We start from the raw sequence: 25,291 nt of genomic DNA on the forward strand, positions 1-25,291 counted from the left end.
AGCTTTTTAAATATCAGAAAACTGACAATCCCTTTTATACTATATGCATACTAAACTAGGATAGCTACATGATATGGTTATAAGATGTAAATTTAATTATTGTTAGGTTTTTTGTTATATTTTCGAACCCAATTTTTGTTTGCCAGTTCTAATTTCCATTTGTAAAGCATTTTACATACATTTGGAATACACGTACACGGCTTTATATTGTATCTTGGGAATATTTTACTACGATTTGTTGGAAATATGTGTGTGCATACTTGACATTCGATCGCCTCGTCGGACTCGTCATCATCATCTTCATCCTCATCATCAGCACACACACACACACATGGCGTCTGCCACTAAACAAAGTTGACTTTGTTTGTATATTCTGCTCTCCCCGTTTTTGTTCGCTTTTTTCCCCATGTCGATGTCGTTGTTATTGTTGTTGTTGCTGAAAGACAAACAATAAGAAAATAATAAACCGAAATTCAAAAATTTATGATGAGGGTTGCGGGTGAAAACAAAACAGAAAATCCATAACCAGAAAAAAACAAACCACATTGAAAAATAAAAGACAAAAGAGGCTAAACGAAAGAAATCATTATGGCATACACATACACAACATATGTATAGCTATAGACTATAAAATAAAAAGAAAATCCAAACTTGAAAATTAATCCGTTTAGGAAACGAACAAAATGTCTATAAATAAAACTAAAACTAAAGCTTATATAAAACAAACACAACCATAATCGAACAACATTAGTCATAGTTTAGTCACTCTCTACCAAGCTAGGTCAAATATCAGTCAGTATGCTCTGATTTTTCATATCAATGTCATTTTAGACATCATTCCTAAAAATCTTATTGAACTTAAATGAAAATTAATCAATAATTCATTGTCATTTGCCGTTTAACCAAATCATTTTCCTTAACTCTTTATAACTATTTTTGAACTCAAATTGCAAGCCAAATTTACATAGTATGATTCATTCAACTAGATTTTAGTTGATCAGATCATTAAACAAAAGCCTTAGTCATGGCATATTGCCATTTTTTATCGCTAATTAATGTACAGCCCACGCGATTGTATATTATAAGATCGTTTATTTGGATTGCCCGTTCCCAATAGAGGTTAGAGAGGGCATTGACGATCGCATTGGGTAATTGTTTTTTGTTTAAGCCCTTTTATATGGTATGGATGGGCGATTGATTTGATTGCACTATACATTTAGTTGATTCATAACTAAATATATACATTTCTGTGTATGTATGTATGTACAATCAATCATATAGCTGTAATTCTATATCTTTGACGTCAATGGTGATTCCAATTCACCTCTTTTCCTGTCCCTATTCCTCTCCGCTGACTGTTTTTAACCTGTAATTGTTCAATTTAAAAGCAATAGAACTCCGCCTGCAAGTCAAGTATTGTGTACTTTAGTCATAGGTAATCAGGCCAAAGCAAATCCCCCCTTAACGTATACAATTTACATTCATTTATCAGTACATACATATATAGATTCATACATACAGTGGTGGTCAGCGTGTAAGCCCTTTTTTTTTTTTGATTTTAAATTTGATTTTCTCGGCTCCTAAGAAACTTAATGAAGAAATTTTTTCAGTTATTTGTTGGTTATTGTATTTAGAATCTGACACGTAATTATTGTCATTCCAGCTTTCGACGTTTTTTTACAGGTGCGTTTGAAAAAAAGCTCCCCCAAAATGTTTGACAATAGTTTAGCCCGGTCATTTCAAAATCTTTAATATTATAGTTAGACATGTGTATTCTTTGAAAAAGTTGTAGATCTAGGTAATCTAAGATAAACTGCATACCAAAAATTTTCATTTTAGCCCCAGTATTTATTTTGGGGCCTATCGAAATTTCGGGATTTTGTATGTAATTCTTGAGGTCTCTTTGTTTGGCGACGTTTTACGATACCAATTTAAACTTAAGTATTATTTTCTTATTCTAAGTATGAAAGTGAATTGAATTTCCCGTCAAATGATACATGTTTCATAAAAATCCGACAAAAATTAGATTGATTTCATCGCCCATACTTAAAAAAAAGACTAGAACTAGCAAAATTTCCCACACATCCTCCGTCTCTTTCTTTGCACGCATGTATGGGAAATTTTGCTTACCTGGTTTTTTTTAAGTATGGGCGGTGAAATCAATCTAATTTTTGTCGGATTTTTATGAAACATGTATCATTTGACGGGAAATTCAATTCACTTTCATACTTAGAATAAGAAAATAATACTTAAGTTTAAATTGGTATCGTAAAACGTCGCCAAACAAAGAGACCTCAAGAATTACATACAAAATCCCGAAATTTCGATAGGCCCCAAAATAAATACTGGGGCTAAAATGAAAATTTTTGGTATGCAGTTTATCTTAGATTACCTAGATCTACAACTTTTTCAAAGAATACACATGTCTAACTATAATATTAAAGATTTTGAAATGACCGGGCTAAACTATTGTCAAACATTTTGGGGGAGCTTTTTTTTCAAACGCACCTGTAAAAAAAACGTCGAAAGCTGGAATGACAATAATTACGTGTCAGATTCTAAATACAATAACCAACAAATAACTGAAAAAATTTCTTCATTAAGTTTCTTAGGAGCCGAGAAAATCAAATTTAAAATCAAAAAAAAAAAAAAGGGGCTTACACGCTGACCACCACTGTATGTACGTACATATATATTCATATATAATTACTACAATGGCTTTCAATTATTTTCCATCACACAAAAAAATTGGAGGTAAACAATTTCATTTAGCAATTTTTGAATTATTTATTTATACTGATTTTTTTTTTTTTTGTTCTGTTATAATTACATATAGGGGGATGATCCCATCGAGCCACTGAAGTTTTGCAAGTCTAACCTCTGTATGCTATATATATTTATGTATAAGTAGAGCGTGAGTGTGTGTGTGTGTGTGTGTGTATACAAGTTAAATGAGTTTTTCTATTTTTAATGGGCTCGTGAAAATTACAGAGAACGTCATGGGCATATAATTAAGTCCATGTCCAGCCAAGTCAACAGCAGCCGTTAAATTTCCCACACCCAACACCACCCAGCGCCTTCGTCCTGCCATCCCTCTCCGTGCCATGTTCACTTCCTTAATGCAGGATAGGCTGGCTTTTGGGGTGACTTGGCTCTAACGCTTACGTGGCCCATCGCCAAACGAGGTCATTAAGCAATTTAATATTTTAACAAACTGATAATAATCGAATTGAACCCAATACAGACGACAACCAAGTCACCAGGGCCAAGGGGATCCCGAAAAGGGGGTCACAGGGGGAATTTATATGAAAGTAAAACCCAACTCAATTCACAGGTAGGCTCGTTGTCAGCTTTTGGAGGCTTTTGCGGTTCACCTCGTCTCGCTATCTCTCTGAACCTCTCTCTATGGGATTGGGTTACGCTTTAGTCGGTAGCTCAGTTGAGAGCTCAAGTTAAAGTGAATTTTTTATGACATTTGCACGAAATATTAAGGTGTAATGGGTATTAAGCCGCAAACATGGAATGGAAAGCTGACAAAGCAACCGCAAGGTTGCTACGATGGTCCAAGGGGGAGACCACGAGAGGAACATGAAGAAGTGGCAGCTAGACATACAAACGTACAAGTGCGGCTTAGTGACACGTACAGAGGGGGCCCAGAATGAGAATGTGGATGGTTAGGTGGAAGCCAAGAGGTCGGGGGAATGGAATTGGGTGATTCCATTGCGGAGATGGAAATGGGGATGCAGCTGTAGTTGGTGCGGTGTGTCTACAGGCAGACAGGAAAGTAGTGTCAGCTCATCAGAGTCACAAGAGTCACAAGCGTCAGAGGCGTAATCTTACACGCACCAAATAGCAAAGTCATACTTGTGTACGAAGGCGGGGAGAAGTATACGAGAATTAGATGGAGATTAGAGTGGAAGGGGGCGCACAAGAAGGGGAGGTTTTTTTACTAGGCAGGGTGACAATGAAGCTTCAGCACGAAAACATAGTAGTATGGCACTATAAAAACTGCTGATGGCCATTCCGCCATCCAGAATAGGTCTCAGTGCCAAACTTCAGCAGAGTTCTCTCTGTATATAAGAAGGAAAATGACACAAGTTAATGGACTCTTGCTCCATCCGTGGTATTACTTTTTGATTTCAATACCACACAGATATATATCCTTTGTCTTGTTGCATATAAATATAAAAATCAATGCCTAGATCTTAAAAATTCTATAGCATATAGTCAGTCAGCTTGCTTTAATCTAAATTTTCTGGCTTATGACGCGTTTCTTTTGGGGACTACAAATTTGTGCCTTATATTAGAAATATTCTTACTTTGATTTTAAATCTCTTAGACAGGAAACTGCAAAGTTCCTCGCAATAATAGTAAAATGATTACACAACTAACCTTTTTCTTGATTATACTTTCTTTCTTGTGGTCGACTCGGATCTTATTTTTATTGTAAGTGGTAAAAAGTTTCCCAAAGTAATCTCCCGAAGTGAGATCTCAATAAGATGATAAACCTCATGGGCTCAGTTTGGTTAATCTACCTGAATTCGTGTTATTTGCATTCGGTGTGGATTTCCAGTTTCCATGTGTACATTTGTTTGAGTGTGTTCGTGCTTGCGTGTTTGTGTGTATTTGCCTGCTGGTATGTTTGTATTTTCCAACAATGTCACACACTGTGACCTCAAATTGTTTGTTAGTCGTAAGACGGCCAGACAAATGGACAATATGACAGAGCAAACAACAACGGCAACAACAACAAATAGTGCAAACAACATGTGCAAGTGTCCGGTATCTTACCGTCACCCTCCCAATACAATACGCACTCTCCCTCACTCGATCATTCGCTATCTCTTTCACCTTCCCTGGCTCTTAAAGTGTTTGAAGGTAATTAAAAACAACAACAGCGCACGCTGTCAACCTGGCAGGCAGGCTGGCAGGCAGAGAGGAGGGAGTCGACAGTCAACCTGTATTTTTATTTCTATATATGTATAGGTAGATATAGTTATACACATACATACATACATTTGTATATGGTTATACCCAGACTAGACCAAGACCAAAGCGAGTCATTCTCTTTCTCTCTCCTTGGACTTAATTACACGGATTAAGTATTATACGGCTTTAATGCCCCCTGGCAGGTAACCGTAACCATAGCCAAGCCGAATCAAGAGCCGCCCAAGGCACTAAACATAGACTCGACTTTGTTCGTCCGTCTGTCTGACTGTCTGTCTATCCGTCTTGGTCTTATCTCTCACCAGCTCAGCAGCTCCTAGCCATAGGCGCAAATTGCACTTTTATAATGATCCGCCCCCTTCTCATATTTGGCTGGCTTTGTGTTAATTGCTTTGGTTTTTATAGTTTTCCTTTAAATTTGTTGTAGTTTAGTTTAGTTTTTTTCTTCTACTTTTTGGTTATAACAGGTTTTATTGCAAGGAAATTTGTATGGCTGTTCACATAAAATTGCCTCTATTTTCGGTTGTAGAGAAAATTGCTTGTTTTATTCACCCATTTTTGGGAAGCGACAACTTCGAGTAAGATATAACTTTGCAGTCACACGAAATTGCCTCCCATTTGTCGTGTTTACTTTCAGATAAAGCACCAAATTCGTATAATTAGAGGCGTTATACTCGTATGTTTGCATTAGCAATGCTTGAGGAATTTTCATTTCGAATCGGTATTTTTTATACCCTTGCAGAGGGTATTATAAAATTGGTCAGATGTTTGTAACGCACAGAAGGAGACGTTTCCGACCCCATAAAGTATATATATTCTTGATCAGCATGAGAAGCTAAGTCGATATAGCCATGTCCGTCTGTCCGTCTGTCCGTCTGTCCGTCTGTCCGTCTGTCCGTCTGTCCGTCTGTCCGTCTGTCCGTCGGTGCGTACGCGTTTTACTCAGCCATCTTAAGAGCTATCGGGATGAAATTTTTTTTGGGAGCTTTTTTTTACCCGGGTGAGATAAAGTATGAAAATCTTTGGGATCGGACTACTATATCATATAGCTCTGGAACAAAAATTTTTGCAAAAATTGGAGTATCCCCATGAAATTTACCAATATAATAGAATTTGATATAAAATCTCAGATCCCAAAATTTGACCCTGATCGGATAAATAGAACACAAGTTACAGTCTATATAAATCGGTTCAATCGCTGCCGGCAGCTCTGCTTGCTGCCTACTACGTCATCATCAAATCAACAGAGCACATGCATACACACACAGACGCAACGCTACATAAACTGTATGTGTATGCGTGCGTTGCTTTGCTTAGGGAATGAGGGAAGAAGAAGAACAAATTGTACATAGTATGAAGAGTAAAATTGTTTTGTTTGTATATTAATGAATTGAGTTGCAGAAAAGAAATTTTGAACATGTGAAATTATTATTGTCAAGGACTGCAAGGGTATATAAACTTCGGCATAGCCGAATTTAACTTCTTTGATATTTTTTTTAATTAGAGTCGTCTTTGCGGGTACTCCACTCCATATAGTGGGTAGGCACTTAAAAAGAATTGTGAATTCAAAATTTGCTGTGTAATGCCAACGAATATGGTTAGACATTTCACATCATTCATGATGGGTTTAATGTATTTTGACTCATTATTTTAGCATTACTTTGAGCTGCGGTTCACATATCGCATCACATAATTCTGCAATTTGATGTTGAACTAATTACTTATTAAATAAGATTGGATTGAAATTTAGGGAGTGTTTTACTGTCTCTTCAATATTTCTCCCAAATTTGGTTATTCCCACTATTAATCTAGAGAATTAATTCTACATTAAAAACTCATTGTTTACATTTATTTTTGAAATCCTTAATGATTGAGTGAAACCCATCAAATAATTGTTTGCCTTTAGTTTCGATATATTCAAGAAACACATTCAAAACAAGTTTTTTCAACCAATTTTTAATGATGTGCAATCCATAAATCAAACAAAATATGGATTATTTTGAGTACCCACACAGAACACTAGACGCAGAAAGAGAGAGAGCGGGAGAGAGGGGGTAAAAGCGGGAGGGATAACGATAGAGAAAACGAGATAGAGAGACAATTAATGCCATACTCAATTGAGGAGATTATTTATAGGCATAATTAAACAAACATTTCCAAAGCAAACGAACGTTGCTCATTCAGTCGTATCTAACCAACTGACAGTCAGTCGGTTTTCAGATTCAGCACAATCATATTCCAAATATCACGCATACGCCCCTTAGGTTTTTTGTTTTGTTTTGTGGCTTTTAATTGAAGTTCATTAATCACAACTACAACAACAACAGCAGCAATAATAGTACCAACAACAGCAATTGGATTGGAACCTGCAGAATTGTTTGCCATTTCTAATGATATCCCAAAAAAAAAAAACAAAATAAAATTGAGTCCAAAAGCAAAGTCATGACATTTCATTCATTCTCTCTCTCTCTCTCTCTCTCTGTCTCTAGGCAGGCAATCAAAGTTTTTCCATACAATTTTTCTTTTGTTGCTACTCCTACTGTTCATTTGTTATACACCTCGTTCATGGGAGAGCATAAACAACAAAACTCAAAGCAGTAAAAAAAACTTTTCCTAGACGAATTACAAATAGATATTTTTACTGGTCCCGAGTCCGAGTCTCACACAGAGCTTTTTGTTTTGCAGGGTATACAAAACTTCGACGTTGGTTCATTATAATCTTCGTTTCATGGTATGGTTTAGGTTTATGCCTTTGGCTTTTCCACGTTTTTGGTCTTATCGCATTATAGCAATCATTAGCTTTAGCTTTATTTATGTCATTATTATGGCAACTTCTTTGCTAGCAAATTTTCCGTCTCTTTTCTCTCCCTCGGAGTCTACTTAAAGTCATTTGGTTTGTTTGTCTTTGTCGGTCTAAGTAGTTGCGCCTCATTTAGTCTTGCTTGCCATTTTGTTGCTATTGTTGTTTCGTTTTCCTTTTCGTTGCCTTTTATCATCTCTCCCTTGAAGTCACAGTACATTATTTTTTATGTATTTATTTTACCTCGTCGGTCTCACTCTCTGTGTGTGGTGTGTGTGTATGTGTGTGAAGGTTTTTTATAATTTGAGGAAATATGTATTTAATGCTCGTTAATTGTCTGACTGATTTTCCGTATATGATATGCATTTTTTTTATATAATTTGTGTAAAAAATATTCAACCACCTCTTATAATTTTCATACACTAAGAGAAAATTTATTTTGAATAACTATACAAATTCTAAATATGATTTGAAATGCCAAACACTACATTAACTTGAAAAAAATATGAATAATTCCAATATTATTATAAACAAAGTAAAATAATTTAATTCCTAATTCGTAAGAGCCAAAGGGGGATTCAAATGATTCAAAGACTTAACACTTGCTAGAAGCAAAGTATAATTTGTAAAACAATTTCTTTAGGAACTTAAATTATCACTCAGCTATTAAATCTAAATAATTTAAATGTTGTTAATTATTGTGATATTGCGTCATATTTCCACAGAATTGATTTAATAACAATTTAATCTTACAATTTGTATAAAACATTTTCGCACAACGTCGATTATTTTTAACAAATTCAATTCAAAAATCGGCGATGTTCTTTTTAGAAGGAAGTATCTACATATTTAACTAACATTTTTGCATTCTGGATTATAAAATCAGTTAATTCAGTTAAATTTTGTTTAATATATAGAAATTTTTCTTGATAATTTCACATAAATTTTTACATATCAACATATTCGCACAGTGTATTTTAATTGCTCATAAATATATATTTGTATATATTTTGGTTATTTGATTATTATTCGCCTTTTGTTGCCAAGCAATATCGGCTCAAAAATGTTGTTGCTTGACATAGATTCATATGCAAATTTATCTGAAATATGTATGTTTGTGGTTTCTTGAATGAAATTGTCAAATGATTTTGTTGGTAATAAAATCCTATGGTTTTGGTTTTCTATATAAATATAAATTAGTTTTGTATTTTGTTGGTATTTAAATTATTTGAATTGATAAATTGTAAAATGATCTCATTTCTTGCCAAAAAATTCGTAATAGAAGCTCATGCTGGGCTTTAAAAATTCAGTGATTAGATTGGTTTCCAATGTGAATGGAATTTTCATTAATATTGCATAGAGGGGCGGAATGTCTATGTTGTTCACAATGGTGAGGGACTTAGAGGGGAGGGTGAAGTGGAGTGGTGTGGTGTGGTACAGTCAGTGCTCCCCCGTCCGAGTCTATCGAGCCTTTCGAGTTCTCTTTGATAAACATGTTTTTGCACTTATTTCAAGTGTCTTCTGGTCGGCCTCTCTGGCTGCCTCTGTCCTCTGTACAGACGTACAGACATTCAATATATCAACTACATCACATGAACAAATGATTGTCAGTCAAATGAAATTAGCTGCAAGGCCACCACACCAGCTCATTGCCTTGTTCTTTCTCCCTTTCCTTCCCTTCCCTTCTCTGGGCCGTTCGTAATGTACGCCCCCTTGTTGCGTTTGCCACATGTACGATGTCTCTGTGGCTTATGACATGTTGTCTCGTCTTTTTTGGTGTCTTTTATGGCTCTTGTGTCTGTGTGTCTTTGTGCCTGTGTATGTGAGAGTGTTTGTGTTTGTCTGCGGCAAATGTCAATTGGCCACCAGCTTGGATTTTAAATAGAATTTAGTCTAGATACTACCCCCTTTTGGCCTCCCTCACTACCACGTGTCAATGTGGGGGCGTTTTGCAGAGTTGCAGATAAAATTAATTGCACATAAATGCGAATACCCAAATGGTCGTCGCCAGATGCCTGTAAATAGATAATAAAGAGAAGAAAAAGAAAAAAAGCAACAAAATATACGAAGAAATAGTGAAATAGCCAACAAAACAAACAACCTCAAACATGGAAGGCAGCGTTGCCATAGATAGAGATAGATCCAAAGAAGAAATACACAAACACAGAGGCTTTCGCACAATGGCCACAGGAGAGGAGATCGGGCAATCATTTATTTGAAGCGTCAAACTCGTTTCTCTTATCAGATTATTTATACATATGCGGATTTTCGTAAATGTTGTTATATTGCTGCTCCCCCTTGTCTAGATACCCTAACCGGACGAATGAAGTTACTCTGATAATATAGCTCAAGCAATTTTATTCCACTGTCATGAGTTTTATCGATAAACTTATCGTGTGTTTGTATTATCTAACACTGTCTAACATATTAAACTAACTTCACTATCCCCCGGCTGTAAAATACTGTCATCAGAAATAATATACAATTTATTTACTGGGCTAAGGATGGCAGATGAAAACCAGGACGATTTGGAGGACAAACTAGACAACTTTGTTATACCCAAACCTCCTAATTCCAAAAATGCTACTAAAGTGCGAGAAAGAGCCGGACCCACAATTCACAGTAGAATACCTTTGACTTTGAGCGACATAATCCACTCCAAAGAGGATCCGGATCGACAATATGTCTTCATCACGGGCAATTGGCACTTTGAGACTTGCATTGTTCATGCCTTTGTGGCCGGGCGAGGTAGCCATAATAGCAGATACTATAAATATATCATAGATGATGGCACCGCCTCCTTGGAAGTAAGCATTCCCTCAAACATCGAGAAGCACAAGCGAATTGCTTCGCTTTGCAAAGAGGCTTCCACCCTGGGAGACAAAATAATGTCGGGAAGTTTGAAACGTCTTCTAACAAAATCCAAAGAGTATATTGATGCTTCTATCATATCACCTGGCATGAGCATTTTACTTGATGGTCATCCAAATAATTTTGGGGGTAAAATGGGATTTCAAGCGTTTTCGTTTTGTTTGGATAATGGGAGATCTCGTGAAATGGAAATAGCATTTGCCGATCATCTGATAAAATGGTACAGCAAGCAAAAAAATATCTAAGCTGGAATCGTGATAGAAGTATTCGACTATAATCGCGTATTTATACCAAATTGTTAAATAAAATGGAACTTAAAATAAAATATAGTTATTTGAAACTTTAAAGTTTATGACGCTTTTAATTGCTTCCTTCAATGCGCTCTTGGTTTATTTTAAGAATATCCACAAAGAGTATTGCCAATGTCAAGGTACAAGGTACAAGTAAACGTATTTGTAAATAACATAGACCAAGATAAACTTTGAGGAAAGGGTGTACAGAAATCTTTTATTAACTATACTATTTTTTCTTAATCTTTTTTTCTACGGTTGCACGACAACGTCCCCGATGATACGACAAGCTGCGCTATGACGATGTTGTGGTTATTGTTGTTGTTGTTGTTGCGCGCCAACACTGTTAGTCATGCGCCGGGGCCAACCTAACTTGGCTTTTAAACTTGCTGGGGAGCAAGTTAAACAAAAAAAAAAAAAACAGGCAGCGATGAAAAAAAACTACAGAAAACTACACGGCAACAGCAGCAGCCATTCATTGCATGCCGTGCCAGGCCGGAGTAGTTTCTCCTCACCTCTTGCCTGGTGTGTGCGCCGCATCGTCGACTCATTCATACAGGTAGCTAGCCCGTCGTCGTCGTCGTCCAAGTCATTATCATTTTGTCGTCATCAGCAACGTTGTTGTTGTCGGCGCAAATGAAACATAAAATGAAACGCCCCTTAATAGCCGCTGCGGGCTCTGCTGGCAGCCAGCCTTATGCGTATCTTTGAGATACACAATGACGACTCGTCGCCCAGGCATAGTTATCGTAACCGTATCTGTATCTGTATATGTATCTGTATCTGTATCTGTGACTGTATTTATATCTGTAACTGGCAATAGCGGCTGTTTGCTTTTTAGCACAAGCATTTGTTTTGTTTGTTGTTGCACCAAAGAAAAGACCGAGCGAAAAAAAACGCTGGTAACGTAATCTTCTGTAAGATATAGATACACCATACACACACACACACACACATTCATACATATGTGCGGTTTCTGACGTATCCCTATCTCATTTTTAGTCTGCTACTGCGTGACATTTGTGCCAGTTTTTTTTTCTTCTCATTTTCCCTGCTTTTCTTTTGGCTTCTTGCACAATCCAATGCACTTGGCACATGGCACCAAAGGCGTGAGCCGTCTGAGTCTCCGCCTAATCTCAAGTTGGCTTTTGACATAATTCGTTTCGCCTTTTTAATTAGTGCACAAATTTCATATTATTTACGCCTGGGCATTATAATTGAATTAATAAGCTTTAATTAAAACCTAATTAGAATTTAATTCGTGTGGCGTTCGTTGCATGTGCCGCACACATTTCACTCTGCCTTTCTCTCTCGCTCGCTCTTTATATTTACATCTTTTTCTTTCTGCTCCTTTCTGGCGGCCCTTTTTAATTTGATATGAAAATATGTTGCGTCACATGGCTCCATCGCCTGCACCACCACAACCCTCTTGCCCTTTGTCCCAGGCCACCTTCTTTAGTGTCGTTTTGTGGCATTATTTATGATTCCACCCACTGCTTTTAGGGGTAGCTGTAGCTAGCTGGCCCTCACTTTCATTCTCACCCACTGACGGTCTAGCCTGGCATTGATAATAAATTGTATTATTGGATTTGCTTGTTGCCTTTGTTGTGAGGCGGCAACATTTGTTCAGGACTTTTATTCTGTCGTCCTGGCTTAGAGAGTGGGTTGCCTCCATTCTCGATTCCTCATCCCTGGCATCCCCCATTCATCCCCATACTAGGAATTTTGCCAATCAGACAACAACAGAGACGCCGAACATAAGTGCTGTTTGTTGTCCACACACTAATTGATTAATATTGGCGGCATGAATTAAATATTGATGCCATTTTGAATGGAAATGTCCAAAAAGGGACATGCTGAGTGAAGCAAATATGTGCAAGTGGGCGGGGTGAAAGGTTTCTTGTTATTTGTGCATATTAATTTGTTAAATTTGACATGGGATGAGTTGGCATCTATTAGATTAAAACCCATCTATTATGATTCTAAGGGCAAGTCTAAATTAGGGTAAAACATCAGAGCTTATAATGGGAAACTACATTTCATTTTTACTTAATGGTTTTTCCAAAATAAGTAAAACTTTTGCTTCTAGAAGCTTCAACTGTTTTAACTTGCCAAATATTCAAATTAGAAAAGGTTTCTATGGCTATGAAGACGATTAGCTCATAAAATTCCAAATAAGGACATAGCCAGGATTCAAATTAGGATGGTAGCCATTTTAAGAATAAATTTTTTAATACATTTTGATTTAAATACTCAAATATGTAGATATCTGCTATCCCCTGCTCAAAGGTTAGGTCCTTGGACCTCTCACCAAAGTTTGTAGTTTACCTTTGAGTGAAAATATCAAAAAGAGGTAATACAAACTTTAGTAAACCGCATACATATAGACACTGCTGATTCCAATTAGTAAGAGTTTATGATTTATTATTAGGTTTATAGGATTTTTAGGTTTTACTTCTCACGCTGTTGCTATAGCAGAAATTGCGTTCGTTCAGCTGCCTCAGCAATGATTTTCACAACCAAGTTGTATCTTTATGATAAATGAGCCTTAGCCTCTTTTAGGTACTTACTTAACAATATTTACCGTAACAAACCATAGCCAATCTTTGAAAGAAATTCCAGAAATTATAGATTTTAGCAAACTTTACCAGTTATTTATGAAATTCGTTGCGGTCTATTCCTATCCAACGATTTGCATTGCTTCCAAAATCAATGAAGGAGAAAAATGTGTCCATTGTTTGCCGTCTGATAGTTTGTTAGTTATGTCCGTTATTTTTGTGATACTTCTTCTTGAAGAGGAAGACGACCCAATGCAGAGGCCTAGAGCCCACAGAAACCGCTATGAAAATTTTTTGAAAGGTAATTGCTAGTTTCATTCTACATTAATTAGTTCGATAACAGCAAAGAGCAAAAAAAAAGAAGTAGAAAAAAAGTAATACAACGGAAAGCAATTTCCAAAATACCAAAAGAGGCACGAAACAAAAAAAGAAGCAAAATAACATGAATCTCACTTCTGTTCGTCGTTTTGTCTGTCGGTGTTTCCTCTTTTGCTGCGTCTGGCTGCCTCCGTTTCTGTCTGGTGGGCGACCTCAAACAATGTAATTCCATCATTTATACCAATTTCGAGCATTTATCCGCAAACAATTCGCAAAAAGCAGCAACAATGGGTTGGCCTGCCCTGCCCTGCTCTGCCTTGCACTGCGCCGTGCCATCCCATCCCATCCCATGCTATGCCATGCCATGCCATGCCTTACCGTGTTGGTCTGATCTGGGATTGGGCTTGGCTGCTATGGAAAATCCTCTTCGCTATCCACTGCCTTGGGCTATTGTGGATGTGCATTGTGTGCAGCTTGTTTCCGTTGTCGTTGTTGTTGTTGTCGTTGTTGCATTTTGTTGCAAACGTGCGTTACGTTCTGCTTACAAAACGGATTAAAAGGTTACACAAGAGCGTGCAGCAGCCGTCATTTGATGCGGGGTAAGAGAAATACGAAAAGGGGCAGATAAACTTTAATGCAGTCACTTTGTTCTCTCATTTTACTCTTTTCATAAAATAGAGTCACTAAATATGGTATGTAGATGTTAGTACATAAACAAAAGACCCATATGTTTGTTTAGTAATTTTAATTTTATCACGAAAAAATACACTCCATGCCGATTGGTACGCACAGGAAGTTAAGAATGTGTTTTGCAGGGCATTTTATAGTCGGTTCAATATGCTGCCATTGCATTGTCGTAATCATGTCGCTTCTGCTGCTTTGGCTTGGCACGCACACATGTTGTCGGTCTGGCCGGGTCTGGTCGGGCCTGGTCTGGTCTGGTCTGGTCACGTTGTGCACATGGCAATGGAACACCACGAATGGCTGAATGAGAGAGCTTGCTGGTCACACATTTGGGTTACCACGATGCTACTACGACTTCACTTGGTCTTGCGGTTGTTGCTTAGCTTTTTTTTTATTTTATTGTTTTTGTTTCTGTTTTTCCTTCTTTCTTTCTTTCATTTTGCTTATCTGGCACGACATTGCTCCACTTCCAAAGCGAGTAACTTTACCATTTCTTTATGACATTTTCCTGTCGCCTCATCAACTCGTGAAATACAGCAAAAATAAAAGAGATGATGAAAATATGGAAAATCCGCAAATTCCACGCAATGGCCAAGTGGAATCCATTAAGAGATCCGTTGAAGGCATCGTCTCCGTCTGCATAATTAATTTATTATGACGCGAAAGTTTTTTCATCTTTCCTCCTCCTCCTCCTTTCTTTTCCAGTTTATGCCCAAAAGGTCAATTAAAAATGTTGTTTTCTTATTAGTTTCCCTACGTGTTTTTCGCCCCTCTTCAGTTCCCCCACATCGCAATCACTGTATTTATTTGTTTTTCGTTTTTATTGACATTGCAGCTTGACTTCACTTGGGTCTCTCCACAAACATTTAATTGATAATTCTTGTTAAGTATGTCGATGTCGCCGTCGTCGTCATTGCCGATAAAGAAAATGGGCTCGTCGGCCTTATAGCTTATTTCCGCTGCCTCCTTCCTCCTCCCTTGCTTTTGTTTAACTTTTATTTATAGTTTATGTTCAGTCACTGATAGATTTTGCCATATAAAGTTCTGATAACTATTTGAACACTGAAATTATCCCCCATTGACTGTTATCGCTAAACGTTATTTATAACTAGTACTTTACTTTTGGGGGCGGATTATTGCTAGTAAACAACGGTAGAGGATAGTAAAGAAACCAAATCTTTATAAAGTTTCTAACCAGAAGTAAAACCTGCAGACTAGATGTAAATTTTCTTTATCGTCTCTTTGCTTGGAAAACTAATCATGATATCGTTTAGATTAACATTTATATTAGTCACTTGGTCATTTGGGTTGGTTCCATCGTTTGTTTAAAGATTAGTTACATTGTCTTCCTATTCATAATGATTTTTCATCTTTCGTATGCATATATTTTGTAAAGACTTTCCCCATTCCCACACAACGTTTTTTTCTCTTTTGAAAGGGATTATACATTTTGATGTCTTTAAGCTTTGTGAGAGAATGCGTTTGGCTTAATATAGAATATTTGCTTGAGGCTATAAATTCTGATATTTGTGGGTTTTAGTGGATTTTCTTGTGCGCCATCATGTCAGCCAACTGTTGCCATACTGTTAACCTTGATAGCGACACACACACACATAGATGGAGATATATGTATGTATACAGAATAATTGATGTGCTACTTAATTTTGATGAAATAATTCCTATAGATATAACAAACACTTAATTTCGCACATTAAATATGCCATAATAACAGCAGAGAGAGAAAGAGAGAGAGAGGGAGAGAGCAAGAGGGGGAAACCAGTGGGAAAGAGATGGAAGGTTACGGTCGATGTTGGGGGCCTCTGTTCCAGAAACGGCGGGTGGGTAAGGGTGGCCCACGGAGCATTCTCAATGGCCTGTCATTCATCAGCAGCAAATGAAAATGAGGCGAAACAGCAGCAGCGGAACTGAACAGAAAAAAAAGAGAGAGAATTTAATGGTTCATGCAAAAAACAAGAAAAATGCTTTAAGCACATGGGGGCATTTGGGGTGTAGTCTGTATGGAACAATGAACCACGCTTGAATATGGCCACAGACAAAAGAAACTATACAAATTCATTGGCATAACTTATTCAAGTGACCCGCATTGTTTTCTGCTTTCGGGCGGATCTGTGGTTATTATAATAAATGGGAATTTAACAAAAATTATGCTTACATCTTTATATAGTTTGCAATTTAAGGCCTTGACTATATACAAACATACATACATACATATATACATTTGCCTGGTTTTGAGTGAACTGCTTATGAACTGCAGATGACTGCGGTCTGGAAAGGCATAAAAGAAAAGCTAGGTTAAAAGGAAAACGGAAGGGAAAAGTGCAAAGTAAAAGGATTTAGAGCTTGGCAAAATGAAATAATGTACTTCGGCTATGATGAAGTTTACTTGCTCTAACAAATTATAAATTCTTGCTAAAGAAAAAACTACCCAAGATCAATCCAGAGAGACAAGAGTGTATGTTCTTTATATCTTATATGATTTCAAATTGGTCATGGTTTTGTGTAAAATTAGCAACGGCATTGAAACGAAAGATATAAAGGAATGGATGCCAAACAACGGGCAGGGTTCATTTTCGGGTACAAGGACTTTTTGCACAACTATTGTGGCTGTAAATGGTTAGCAGGGCGGAAAACTAAAATGTGTAATGCGGTTCCGCTTGATAAGGTCGGAGCTCCGATTGAAAGGCCCTGGGAATGGCAAGCTGAAAATTGCCCTGGAAATGCAGGTAGTTTTCACACGAAATGTTCGTCTACTAAAAATTGTCGCGCGTATCTTATAGATCTATGCATTGTCTACGTTTCAAGCATGATCAATCACCTGTGGGATAGTTAAAGCAGGTAACACATAAAACAACAAGCAGCAGCTGAGGCTAATGGCAAGTATCATAAGACACAGAGAGACACACACTTTAATATTCTGAAATTCTGCTGAACGATTAAAGTATCTGTCAGATACTTTGCGTCAGACAGATGTATAATAAGTACATCCGCATCAGCTAAACGTACGAATGTATATCTGCAGAGCCAGGGGAAAAACTGTGGCATAAGTGTACTTACATAAAAAAGAATTAGGCAACCCAAAAAGAAAGGGAGAAAAGAAAAACCCAAAGGCAGATAAAAATTCATTGCACAACGGAACAGAACGATAGAGAAGTAAAAACCGAGCACGTAACTTGAATGAGGGAAAAGTTGTTTAGTTGTGAAAGAAAATTGCAATAGACAGCAGAGTCGATAAAAGCAGCAGGAAACCATGCAAAAAGGGGCATTGCTGGAACTTTTTCAGCTTGCCATAACTAATTGCAAAGGAAATTGAACAAAAGCGCAAAAAGTCGACTTCAGTTGAGTTGAGTCTTGAGTCAAAGTCAAAGCAACCAACGAGATGAATGAGACCCAGACCCAAGACCCAAGACCAAAGACCCAGACCCAGGGCAAAGTCAAAGGCTAATGACAAATTAAGCATTGAGCAATTAAAAGAGCCAAGAAGCGTCTGTCTTTGCCTCTGGACTGGCCATTGGTTATGGCCATTACGATTCTATCTTCATGTCTGGGGTGTGGCTGCATTCGAACACAGAAAACAAAACGAACAGAAAAAGAAGAGAATTTATTTTCGCACGCATTTGTCACAAATACCAAGCCCACGTTATGCCTGTCCCAGAGTTTATCAGCAGTCAAGATGGAATAAAAATTGTGCTAAACTACAAACAAGATATGCTACTACTACTGCTACTTCTCCTCTCTTGCCACCTCCTCATCCTCCACCACCCACTAGCCGGGATGTATGCTTGTTTGTTTGTGTGGGCCAGTAGCGACTGGACAGACGACGACGACGACGACGACTGGCCGCCCACACATGGTACATCGCACATGGCTTTGGCTTTGGCTTTCTTCTTTGTCCGCCGACTATGGCCCCCAGCATCAGCAGCCACAGCAGTCCAAGACTCGTTCACCATTCGCTGACGCTACAAATCATTCCCAAGTGCCAAAAAGAATGGGGCAAAAATCAAATATGCGAACCCCCCCGAAGCAAACTGAAAAGTAACAGGCATTCGTTTGGCATTAGAGCACACGCTTTGCTTGGCCAGATAAAGAGCATAGACAAAAACTATATATACGAACGTATATAAAAAAAAAAAATGCTATATATTCCAAAAGAATATAGACAAATTTTTTTACGACTTGCCATGTGTGTTTTTGCTTAGACTAGTTGACAGCTTCCGTTGCAGTGCGCCACTTATAAAGAATATAAATTCAGATAATTCAAACAAACTGATAAACGAAATATACTAATGAAAAGTCTTGGGAAAGATATTCTTTTTTCATTTATTTAATTAATCACCTCTCAGTTATTGTTCTTTGTCTCTGCATTCTTTATTGTTTCTAGTGAAATAATTAAAACATTTCCGAAAAATATTTTCATCTTCATTTCTATAGAAGATTTCAGATTAAAGTTTCCGCCCTTTAAACTCTTTCAACTGTATAACTTTATCATGGGTCTCCAAGGGCAAAAATCTCATTTGATCCACACCAAAAATCTGTCCCCCACTGGCTTAATACTTTGGCAATGGGATTTCCTTTTGGGGTAATGAGAAAACTTCAATGAATTTTCAACGTATCTTCAAAATGCTTCTGTTGGCAAAAACATTTTTTGTTATGTCTTTAACTCGCAGCCAAAGTCCTTGCCATTATTATCATCAACTCACTTAGCCCTCTGTCTGCCCTCGCACTCCCCCACCACCCATCATTTGGCATCTTAACCGCATTCATAATCATTTTCTCCAGCAAACAAGAAAAAAAAATTATATAAATGCAAATGTTTAGTAAGCATCTGCTAATTGTGCGGCATGTATTTTTAATGTCATTTACCTTGCTGACTGACTTAGGCTGGGTGACTTCCCCTTCCCCTTTGTGGCCCCTCTGGTGATTTCTAATTAAAATGCACATCAAACTGGCAGCATCTTCTGCTGCTTCTTCCTCTTGCGTTTCTCATCTTCTTCATCGTCATTATCAACAACTTTCAACCTCATCAAAGCGACTGGCACTTTGAAAATTAATTGCTGCCTCTGAGTCACTTATTAATGGACCCCTTCTTCTCCTGCTTAACCTCTCCTCCCTTTACTCGTCCATCTGATGGGACACTCAACACGTTCAAAGTAATAAAAATAAAACTCATTACAAGGAAAAAACAAAAAAATACAAAAATAAATGGGAATTATAAGTCGTCGTTGCCATAAATTCAAAGGAAATTTTCGCAAGTTATTTCAATTAAAATAAAAATGTAAAATAATAAAAAAAAAAAACCCAAAACACTTTTCATTAGAATTTCAAAGCAAGTTTTTTTGGGTTACTGTTGTTGTTGTTGTTCTTGTTGCTTGTTGTTGGCCTCAAGCATATCAGGTTTGCAAATTTCTTTCAATACGAATGACAAATCCGAAATCAAAAGTCCACATCAAAATCAATCTGCTGTCGACCTTTTTGCATATTTTACAATTTATTTTATATGTTTGTATTTTAGTTCGTAATTTATGGCCACGAAAAATTTATGCATAAAATTGCTTAACAAAATGCATCATTAATCAGGCCGGCCTCCGGTCTCCAAAGTAGCTGAATATTCCCACAGATCCAACATGGCATGAGCCAACTCTTCTCCCGCCAAATTGGCTTCCTCTACGAATCAACTTTAAAATACTAATTAAGTTTAATGTAATGCACATAGTCACAAAAGTACACACACACATACACACACACACAAATATACTTATTATACATATTGTTTGTATGTATGTATTTGTTAAGTCGGTAGCTTATTCAAGATTAAAATCGTCTCGGGCAACTGGCATCTCACCTTATACATACATTTAACCATACAATATATATATGTACATATGTGCATGTATATGTATCCATGCACAATCTTAACAATGTCTGTAGTTATATTGTATTTAGGTGCCTTGTCAGAGGCTCTGTGATTGATGTGGCGCGGCTTTCGATTGAGTCTATGCCATATTCGGTGAGAGCAGAAACCGCACTTCGCCTCACCTTGGTGATAAATTGTGTTGACTAAAAGGCAAAGTAACTTGACTTGAGGCAAAAGTTTTACACTTACATATATGTATAGCATATAGCAAAAGAAAAAATAAAATGGTAAATAGGCCCACAACATAAGTCAGGTTCTTGGCGTTTAGGAAAGTCATCAGTTTAATATTGAGTGAGAACTGAAAGAAGATGGCAGGGGGTCAGCAGATAAGTTAAGTTTTAAACTTTCATGTCAAAAGTAAAAACAAAACTTTACATCTTTCTATATAGTTAAGGTAAGAACCTTTGTCAAAATATACACACACACATTCTCAAGGCAAAGTCCTTAAGATAAGAAACATTTTGTATCCCCTAATCCCTAATTATGTATTAAACTAAAACACATTAATAGGATACCGAAAGCGAACAGTTTCCACTTATTTTAAGCTTATAAATTGAGTAAATAATAATCTAAAGGTCTAGAGTTGTAAGATTTGTGTGCGAAATATAAAACAGTTAGATCTGTTAAGTCCAGAGTAACTTTCTGTGGCTAAAATTTAAAACTGTTGACGTTTAGATAACTATTCGTAAAGTTTTTCAATACCACGAGACATGTTTCAAATAGAAATTATATTCTTACTTTTGTTCTATTGTCTTGTGGTTTTAGAAAGAACATTTTATTGGTAAATTTTAAAGACAGAGTTATCAGACTATGACTGCAAATAGTAGTAGATGGGTTACTCATTAAAATTTAATGATTTTGGTTACATTTTATGTGGTTTAATGACTATGTGCTTACTTTTGTAGAAGTAATTTGCAACAAAAGATGAAAACCATTACTCATTCCAGTGACCAGCCCCTTGCTCATTCGTCCTCCACATCTTTCACCCTTGCAATCACACACTTTATGTATCTTTTACAAATGCATGAAACCATTTCGCAAATGCAAACTTAGCAGACCTCAGACAGAGAGTAGAGGGCGAATGAGTTTGCACCCAGATAGAAAGATGCATATAGATGTGTGTGTGTGTGTTTGTGTACCATATGCACATTCGCGCATACATAAGTAGCGGCATTTAAAGCGCTTTAATGCCAACACTTAAGTACTCCTCTACCCTACAATGGACCCTCGTTACCGCCCTTCACCACGTCTCGCATTCGGTTATAACAATGGCTCATTTGCAGACGCATCGTCGACAACGTTGTTGTCGGATGGTCGGCAACTAAAAACAATTTAACAGACACGCTAATATATATTCCATGTGGGGGCCATCAATGTGGGGCAATACTTCTTCACTCTGTCTCTGTCTCTGTTGTCGTCTTTCCCAGTCAAAGTCAGCCGGAGTTGGAGCTCCCCTACCCATTATCCGTGCCACATTCACTGTGGCCCCCATAGGCAAGTGTGTGTGTGTGTGATTTACAATTCAGCCAATCCACATTGGCAAGAAGCAGGCGAACACGAATGCTGATCGTAAAACCCAAATATGTCGGCATACGGCATTATCTTGGCCTCAGAACCACTTTCGTTAGCTCGTAAAACTGTCTATAAAACGCAATGATAATAAAAAGAAAAAACAACAACAACGACCAACGAAAAAAAGGAGAGTACAGCAAAAGAAAAAGACACAAATGTCAGTGGACGGCTCATTTACAGAGCCGAGAGTAGAGCAACTGATGAAGAGGACCTGCTGCTGTCCGGTCTGGTCTGTTCCGGATTCGCATGGCCTCCGCCTCCCCCTAACTTTCCCTTCTCCACCATGACCCTTCGTTTCGTATCCTTTAGTGGGCACTTAGAGAGAGAGAGGAAAAGTCTCATCTCAGCCTCCGCCGCCTCTGTTTCAGTTTCTGTTCGACTCTGGATCTGGCTTTAGCTCTGAGCAAGCGTATCGCCTTTCACGTTTTTGCCTTTTGTAAATTGCTTTTTGAATTTTGTATAAATGCAGTAGAGGCTCCGCCGACACGGACTCATAAAACGACTTCGAGGCAACAAAATCTTTTATGGATTTCTTTCTTCTTCTTGTGTGGACTCGTTTTTTTTTTTCTCCTTTTCTTTTTTTTATTGTCACCAACTGGAACTTGGTTCATCGCCATAGCCATCGCCATCGCCATCCCCATCCCCAGACCATCCCATCACCAAAGCCGTCGACGACATCGTCATCGTCTTTCCCAGATCCTTTGACATTTGAATAGTTCATTAATTTCGCAAAAAGAAAAGAAACAGAAAAGGAAAGAAGAAGAAAAAAGATTGTGTATAGAAAACACACGTTGCACACGGCTTTGAAAACTTTGAAAGTCTTATATTTTTCTATACTTTGGTTTTCCTTTGTTCGCCCTGGCTTTTGTTGTTGTTCATCAATTTGAAAGGTAAGCCAGTCAGGTCCGAGCCAGCGGGAAAGGAGGGGCAAAGACAATGCCAAAGTCGGAGCCAGAGCAAAACGAACCCCTGGCCCATGTCTGCTTGGCATTTTTCTTGGCCACATAGTAACAATGTTTCAATTGAATTGTGCGTTTCAGTTTTTCCATTTCCCAACAATGGGCAACAGTTTAAGACCTTCCTTTACTTTTCCACTTTTATTTTTTTGTCGGATTTGTTCTCATTAACATTTCTTTGCAATGGTTTTTGTACAGGTTTTATTCGTGAATTGGCTTCCGAAACTGAAAGGTTGGCCTAATCAATCAGCTCAACTTTTCAGATTTTATATCAGAGTGAACCAAACTAAAAACCAACAACAATTCAAAACTTATTTGGCTGTGTCAATACTCGAAAAAGAAGCTTTAAATATGCATAAAGTAACAAGAATATTGAATTTTATTTGAGGTTTAGCAATATAACAAACTGGACAATGTCATAAATTTAATTTAAGTTAAAATAAACCAGTTGATGTTTTAATTATGTTAACAATAGAATTAAAATTAACTGAACACTAAAAGGGTGTTTAAATTTTCTTGATTAGTTTTTTAACTTGAGCAGTTAGACATGTTTTAGTTTCTTGTCGGCAATATATTGATAAGAATTATTTTACATTTTGTTTAATAATCTTCTTGTTTTACCCTGACCTGACCTAATCGTGTTTGGCATCTTTTGTTTCGTAATTCGAATTCCCAGATTTGGAGCGTTCATTTTAAAAAAAAATATGTTTATCAGTCAGTTGTTGTCTGACATGTTCTTCTCATAAAAATACAGCATAATTTATGTTTCGCAGAAAACCGCAAAGCAACAACAACTTTTCTTGTTGGCTGGGTTTAGTTTTTTTTTTTTTTTTGTTTCTAGTTATTAAAACAACAAGAAAAACGAGAAGAAGAACGAACAACAACAACAATTCCTGCTCATATGGCCAGTAATCTGCCTTTTCTGCACAACTAAGCAACCGAAAGAAGAAGAAAAATAAAAAATACAAAATAGAAAAAAAAAGAAGAAAAACATTTTTCGGTTCAGTCAGCTCAAATTCAGTAACTAGGTTGGATTTCCTAGAAACCGATTTGAACTTGTACAAAATTTGTATCCACAAAAGACAAATAGGTAGAGGAAGATGGAAAAGAAGAAAAGAGATAGACAAACAAAACAAACATAGAGAAAGATAGGGCTCAAGAGCTCTTGTGTCTATATCTATTACAACTTTTACTGCTTCATTTTCAATGACCAAGTTGCGGTCCATTGTGAGCTCATCATTATCATCATCCCATCTTCAATTCCATCTTGGCCATGTGGCCAGTTCTCATGTTCGTTTTAAAAAATGATTATATATTAATAAATACACAATATTTCGCCATAAAGAGCCTGAAAAGAAAAAACCAAAAGCAAAGCAAGTCGAGAAACCCATAAAAAAGTCAAAATATGTAGTTAAAATAGAATTTGGTTTGGTCCCCTTTTTGTTTGTTTTTGGCCTCGGGACAACCTTTTCAGGAGCTGTGCGTGAGTTTAGCCCATTCACGGCAAGGCTTTCTGCCCATCCTTTATACCCCACCGCAGCACAACCCTATCTCAACCAGTTCAAGGAAATCTTCTTCCTACTGCTGGCCATGCGAAAGCGAGAAATGAATGAGTTTTAGATTTTTTTAATGCTGGTTCTGAGTTTAGGTTAGACATTTGAGGTTTTGAGTTCACGGGTGCTTTGTTATACATTTTCAACTTTAGTTTTTGTCATGACCAAAAAAGGCATACACCGAACCAGAAAAGAAGAACTAAAGAACTAAAAAGATAAAGGAAAACAAGCCGCTTGGGCTTTGTTTTTCCAAAATTTTAGCTGCATTTCAATGTTTCTAGCGGAATCTCAAATGTTTGCTCGGAGTTGCTAGCTTATCTCAACAAAGTTGCAAAAGAAAAGTGGAAAAGAGTTGCTCTGTTCTACATACTATTCGATCGATTTATCAGTTTAATCTTCCCTCACCAATAAGAACTTTAGAAATTGCTAAACCAATCAATGTATTCAGTTGGCAAATCCATTAAAAGTTTTCAGCTTTTTAAAGCAGCTTCTATTTGATTGATTTGATTGACTAAAATAACGATTTTCTTCTAAAGAGCCTTTACGCTCAATTGAGTTTCCATTTAAATGAAGAGCATTTGAAATTCGCTGATGTAAGGGCTATATGCTCGACCTATTCATCTTGTTTTTGGGACTTTATTGTTCTCACTGTTGACAGAGAGCATCAGACGCATCCGAGTTAGGCGAATGTTGGAATGGTGAGAGGGGCAGACACAGGACGTTCCATTTCTTAGTGTTGCCTGCGTTGTTTTTGCTTGGTTTTTTTTTTTTTTTTGTTTTGTTCAGGGGAAAAATGTTCCAAGTTTTCTT

At 37.2% G+C, this 25,291-nt stretch overlaps 1 long non-coding RNA gene across 1 annotated transcript in view; it reads right to left on the reverse strand.

Moving 5' to 3' along the window:
* Positions 1 to 407: 407 nt before the first annotated feature.
* LOC137585282 (uncharacterized) overlaps positions 408 to 25,291 on the reverse strand; it is a 33,270-nt gene continuing 8,386 nt past the window's right edge. Inside the window, exon 3 of the long non-coding RNA XR_011033536.1 lies at positions 408 to 436. This is a non-coding gene — a long non-coding RNA (uncharacterized lncRNA). The remainder of the gene's footprint in view (positions 437 to 25,291) is intronic.

The sequence above is a fragment of the Drosophila tropicalis genome, unplaced genomic scaffold, assembly GCF_018151085.1.
Source record: "Drosophila tropicalis isolate 14030-0801.00 unplaced genomic scaffold, ASM1815108v1 contig_878, whole genome shotgun sequence".
Taxonomy (NCBI): Eukaryota; Metazoa; Arthropoda; class Insecta; order Diptera; family Drosophilidae; genus Drosophila; species Drosophila tropicalis.